The sequence below is a fragment of the Thunnus albacares genome, chromosome 6 (genome assembly GCF_914725855.1).
Source record: "Thunnus albacares chromosome 6, fThuAlb1.1, whole genome shotgun sequence".
Classification (NCBI taxonomy): Eukaryota; Metazoa; Chordata; class Actinopteri; order Scombriformes; family Scombridae; genus Thunnus; species Thunnus albacares.
In genome coordinates this window covers 25,026,253-25,033,160 of record NC_058111.1, presented here as the reverse complement: position 1 = coordinate 25,033,160, position 6,908 = coordinate 25,026,253, and positions in this window count along the sequence as shown.

Here is a 6,908-nt window from a genome sequence, read left to right as displayed (position 1 = left end):
ACCACTGTGTGTTCACACCCAGCCACGGCTGTGCCTTATGTGTTGACAGCCATGCCAAAACGTCAAGCCTCACGCAGATGCACAAACTCTGTGCTTTGTCAACCAGTTGTGTAATTGCTATTTAATTTATAGACATAGAATGCCTCAGAGGCAAAAGTCAAGCTGCAAAAGCAGGCTGCAAGGAGTGTGTAGAGTGGAGTGACGAGGGATTTTATGCATGAGCCATATGACATTTCACGTATAGCACATATCTCCTCAACTGGGGATGATTGATGCTCCTGTTCTTGTAGAAAAAATAAATATCACATTACACCCAGACAGGTGTCTCCATCCCTACGAATCCTTACATTAATTGTACCATTTCTCTGTTGTTTATGGTGCTTAAAGAATTTGTCCCAGGTCTTCAGACATATGTCTCCGTGTGTAGAACTGTGGGGGGCACACCTGGAGGCAAAATGAGAGTACCACGAAACAGTTTCACCGCACTGCTCATATTTTTTGCTGAGCTTTCAGCTTTTAGATCAGTGTTCTACCACGAGAGGATGTAATTCCTTGACAACTATGTTAGTGTCTCTGCTGTTTTTCATTTTTTAGCTAAATAAAGTCTGCATGTTGCTGATTAAAGTGTATTTTTTTGTATTTTTGTGTGTTCAATGTTAATTTTCAGAGATTAAAAATCTGTCTTTTTAAATAATATACCCCCATCAGACAAACTGGAAACACAAATCTGCACTATACTACACTCAGTTGAGCTTTTGCATCTGTAAAAGTCACTTTAAAGACCTTGCTTAGCATCTAAATTAGCAACGGAGGAGTGAAAGTTCCATTTGAAGGATACACCTGGGCCTTTAGGAAAGACTTGTCAACGATTCACAAGTAGAGCCATGAAATCTCCAGGGACGCTCTCTCTTCTGAATGGCTTTATTAGTGCCTCTGCAGTCATTCCGGCTTCTCTTAAATGGAGCAACACTTAGAAGTGCGATGAAGTAACGTGGGGCCCATTAGCTCACTCTGCAGCACGGCACCATGTCGCTGGTGCCGAGTGATATTGCCAGCAGCTGGGTTGACAACATCCAGCCCGCATGAGGTTAGGAGCTATAAGGTGACCAAGAAAAGCAACCGCCAGAGCTCCTTTCTCTCTTTGTGCTTCAACACTGAACTTCAACATCTGGCATTTAAGAGAATGAGTAAATAGAATCAGAATAAATGTTAAATAAGTGTTTTGAGGTTTAATCTATAATCTTATCTAGGTTTGCTTTTCTCTTTTAAGCTTCCTGCATGCCAGCCTTGATCAAATGTATTTCTACCCTGCCTATAAATAGTACGTGCTATTTGTGAGGATATTTTTATGGTGATGGGAATCATGCTTTCCTTTGAAATGTGACACTTAACTTCCTTGAACTTTTATCTGGTACTCGACTTTGTGAATGCACTGAAAAGATATGAGATCAGCAGGGATCTTGTGAAATGATTTAAAAAAAAATTCCCCCCCTCTTCAAATGCAGTTTGTGAAATTGATTCAGTTAAAAGACTGAATGAGTCGTTTCATGGGAATTGTTATTTAACTCTTGTATGAGTAAGACTATGCTGCCTGAGGAAAACTAGTGAACAGCTCAATCACTGCTGATGTCGCAAGAGGTGTGCATGGTCATTAATATATGCCTGTCACACTGAGATGATCCAGAGGTGCTGAAAACAAGGCCAGTAAGTCTCATCGAGGCCTCTACCGTCTTTTCATGCACATTCTTCAGCTTAACATGTCAAGTAGAGAAACACATTATGAGATGCTGCTGTCCCCATGGGTATGAATTAAGCATGTGACAGGGGTGTGTGCAAGTGTGTTTAAGTGTGCTCTGTTCATTTGAGGAATGTCCCCAGTCTACCCGGTCGAGCGGAACTGCATCGAAACCGGAGAGCAAGTATCACCTCAGCCGAGCGGTGATACTAAGAGGCCACGGTTAAGAGCAGATACCTACATCTCACATTTACTTCGCTTTACCCTTTTAACTCGTCTGTCATCTGCCAGAGCAACTTAAGCGGAAAGAAAATTACATGCTGCGAGCTGGAAGTTGTTCGTATGTTCTGCTGCATGGCTGTTGAATTTGAGAGTCACATCTTTAGCTTCAAGAGGTCAACTGAAACGGTTAACCTCCCACATGCCAAAATAAAATGGTTTAGTTTTAAACAGCTTGGAATAAGATAAGAGAGCTGTAATTAAATTTTATGGTTAAATATGACAGGATAATTTGAAGCTGCCACATTACTTTAAAAAAAGAAAAAGATAATTATTATTAGAGAACTGCAATAGAAACTGATTATGGGTGGCTGCATTTAACAGGGGAACCAGTAATCACTCATTCATTACTGCAAGGATTATTTATTGTAGTGCAGTGTACATTTTTGTAAGTGATTAAAATTTTACGAGTTTACACCCTAAAAATATTTTTTTGAAAAAGAAATACAGAAAAAAAAAACATTTAGCAACTAAGTCAAGTCAGTTTTTTAAGATTTATCTAGAATGCACATTTAAAAACAAATGAGCTTCAACAGAAAAATTTAAGAGGAAAAAAAAAATCAAAAATCTGCTGTTGCTGCTCTGTCTCATAAGACAGACAGAGATACAGACAGAGATGGATGGAGAAAGAGAAAGAGAGAAAGAGGGGTGGAGAGAAAGAGAAGGAAAATGGTAAACGATTAGTTGCTGGTATTTCACGCTGGATGATACTTGGCTGGGCCTCCCTTGTGAAACTGGCTCTCTGTGCTTTAGTGACTGGGCCCTTGTCCCTTCAGGCTGATTTACACCCAACCACTTCTTTTCCCCGCTCTGTTTGTTTGGAAGTTGCTTAGCAACCGCAGGTTGTTTTTCCTAATGTACTGTTACCTGTCCTGTTTGTCTCCTGACAAGCATAGTAAATTATCTCATCTTATTTATTGCCCAATAGCATTATTGTATTTAGGGACAGTACAACTGGTAACATCTTTGTTCCCGGTGAAGAAGCCTTTGTCTGTCTTCAGTCCGACCATCACTTGCAGACAGTTTAAAATACCCATCCTGAGTACTGTACACATATAACAAAAGGACTTGTATTACAGCAGCGGTTTGGCTTTGGGTAATTGCAGTATTTCAGTTTACATATTGTATGCCTTGTAATTTGGTATTTTTATAAGAGCTTTAACACTGGAGTGTATGTCTCATATCCTTTTATTTCTCCTTATCAAAACAAAGTAAAAAGCACACTACCGCTCTGAGTGACAAGCTGTGGGGCTTGCTGATTCAACCGCAATGCATTAATGCTAAACCATTACATGCTTGCTCAATCCATCTTGGCAAGACTAAAAGGGCTGTCATTGTCCGTGTAAATACATCTTCGGAGAGTAGAGTTTTTGCAAGAGTTAGGTGCGGTCATTCCAAGGTTGAGTAATCAGCAATGTGGACCTGGAAAGGCAGTGGGGTGTGATCAGCGATTGTCCTTTTTGATCTTTTAATGCTGCTACAATCTCATGAATTAATTTTTTAATCTTAATCTACCATTCCCGTATTTCTCAGTCTCAGCAGGTTCTCACACAGTCAGACAATGATGTGAGTCCATTGGGCTATATTCTGTTTTACAGTGTTATGTCAAACACATAAAAATGCTCCAATTGTCTCATAACATGTTATAAGATCAAGTAACTCCAGCAAACAGTGCCTTCTCATATTTTATTTCCACAAGATGCACACATTAATAGGACTTTACGTGTTGCACCTGCAAGTCAGCAGCACTTTTAAGAGAGGTAGTTAATTGTGAGCGTCCACTCCCTCCTCTCTTCCATTACTACAGCATTAGCAGTCATTTGCACAGTTATCCATGTAAATAACTCCCATTTTTATTAACTTTTCTTGACACCATTTTCTTGAAATTGCCTTTTTTTATGGTCCACTTTTTCAAGATAATTGCATTTTAGTGAATTACTGCACATACGGCTGGTTGTAAAGTGCTTGCAGGCACAATAAAGAACCTCTTGGGCCATGTACACATTCATGGACTCTTGGAGACATCTTTTGCCAGGGTATGAAGTAATGTTATAAAATTCAAAACACGTTTCACATGTGGTGCTCTAAAGTGAAATTGCTTCTTTGGAGAAGAAAAAAGAAAGGTTAAAACAACATAGAGTTTCATTTTATAAGTTCTTGTTTTTTTTTCTATTTAAAATATCCAGAATATATCTTAAATTGGGCCTGAACTGTCCCTTTCCACGCGGCTGTGAAGCAACAGGTGTGGCCCACTGTCTCTTCTGATGGATATAATAGCTGCTCTCTGGCTGGGATTCTCAGAGGCAGCGTAATCCAGCCCTAATCTCCCTGTAATTCAGGGAGGATTGGGTTCTTCAGATGAGCAAGTGGAAACCTTTGTGAATGTGTGAGAGCTGAATACGTCTAAATTGGCCCCACATGAAAACCAGGCACTGGTTTGTTTTTTTCATTTGTGTCTGCCTTTTTTTTAATCTGCTTTAGTCCACATCCAAAATCCATATTCAAGGCTTTGGTTGTAAAAACAACTGCTGTTTTAGTGTTGCTACTGTTTGAGCGTGTTTTTCCTCATTCAGTGAAGTTTTTGTTTTGAAATCATAGTAAAAATGCTACATATATGCTGTATATTACAGTGTACATTGATACTTATGAAACACATTTTTTTCACAGTCAAAACAAAGGTATCTCCTGCACAGAGATTTTATTATCTATACCAGAGCCATTTAAGACCCTTTTTTTTTTTTTTAAATGTGTAAAATGTACATTATCACCACATTTAAATTATTTGCCATGACAAAGTGATTTTCCAATATTATAATGGTCTTAATAATCAATAAAGCATTAAACAATAATGAATTGGGAATTGATTAGTTTGGCTTAGTATGCTGCATTGTAAAAATAAAAAGAAAAGAAAAGAAAAGAAAAAAGACAGCTACAACTACATTTCACATAACAATTTTCAGTGTATGATATAAAATCTTGATGGAAAGGTTACTTAAATACAAAAACAAGTAAATTTATCTATTTATTTACTTTGAGCTATCAAAGACCTTTCATCTCCCAGAGAGCATTAAATGAATAAATAAATTGTATCAAACTCCCTCAACAACACGGCATACAAACGTCTTTCTTTGCATTGTGGATATTATAATTATCACTGTGAATTACAGCTGGATTTCCTACCACGTAAGAAATGCATTATTGAACGAATGTGTTCACGTAGAACTGTCACAGTAGCAATGAGTGTACTGTTCATTTCATTGCTCTCTAGAGTGACTTTAACTAACCAATAACATATACTGTAATACATCATAGAAAAAGAGCACTGCCAGGATTAGAGGTTTGAGTCATAGAGTTTGAATTGAAGTCATGATCCCACAGTGCAGTACTTACATGTATTCAATATGACAGTTTCCACCAAAAACTTCTTGTGATGTTTTTTTTATTAAATGTTTAAGAGTATAAATGGATACAAATATTTAAGAAAGCTTTTCAATTTTAGTTTTTCTTTATATTTATTACAAATCAGCCACTGCTGTTACTTCTGTTAATAAAACCGATCACACCCTGTGCAACAGAAGAATTTCCTGGGAAACCATGAGACTCCAATAAATCTGACATTTATTCTATTATGCATTTATCTTCTTTGATGATGTTGCCATTTCAAATATGTTCTTCCTTCTCATCAAAGAGAAATTAATAAATGCTCAACTGTATTGTTTGACTTCCTGAGTGTGTCAATAAATAGTTACAAATGACTGCTGACTGAACAGGATGCTTACTGCTGACATGTGTCATAGTGTCATCAGTTCAACTTACTTCGAGCACTAAGCTCACCCAGCAGGTTGCTGTCAACACATAAGCGCCCAAACCTAACTCACACAAACAAGCACACACATACAGCACATGCACACACCTATGTATACACACACACACACACAGATCAACCAGGATTAGTGTCAGAGAGTTTAGTACATCATGACTGACTGAGCAATCCACGTACATGTGCCAACAATATCCTTTCACCTGGGGACAAAGGAGAGAGGAGGAGGAGCAGGAGAGAGAAAAAAAAAAAAGATTGTGGAAGATGATGGGGAAGATACCAATTGTTTATTTATATGGAACATCTTTTTCCGAGGGGAAGAGACAGGGAGAGAAAAAAAAAAGTTGTATTCCCTTCTGTATCGTAGAGATGATAGATTTATTGTCGCAATAAAATAAAGAATTTGTAACAAGGATCCTTGTCTAATAGCTATTGAGAAACTGAAGACCTTATGAGATGGAAATCTACAATGATCCAGCTTGTTTTTTCCATTGTCTGGATGTGGGAGGTCCCAAAACTCACTTTGAGGTTTTAATCCAATTAAGAAAACAATAATTTATGTGTGCACTGTGCCAGAAGAGTCTGCTAGACCTTTGTTCTCAATAACTCAGGCCTAATGCTACTTTTATAAATGGGTAGTGTAATAGCCTTGAAGATCTTTACTGCTTGAATTGCTGGGGAAAAAAAAAAAAAACACTTAAGAAACCCGACATAGTACTTTTATTTAATCCTTGAATTATCAGGACAGAAATTTAAATAAAACTCAAAGAATGTGTGGGACATTAAAAAAAAAAAAGACAGAATCTAAAAGTATGCCATGCCATTCATACCTATTTAGATCTGGATAGAAACTTATTGTGAAGAAATTTTAGTGAAAGTGCAGAGAGAGTTGAGTGTCATGGATGACAGTTATTGGAAAACACAGAAGTACCATGTGTTATTCATTGTATCTTTTGGCAGCTGCTCTGTTTGGGTAACCCTGCACACAGACAACAAGCTATAGTGATGGGTGCACATGCTCCGCAACGCTGTAATACCCTGTATGAGTGACGCATGAGCATATGCATGCGTGTT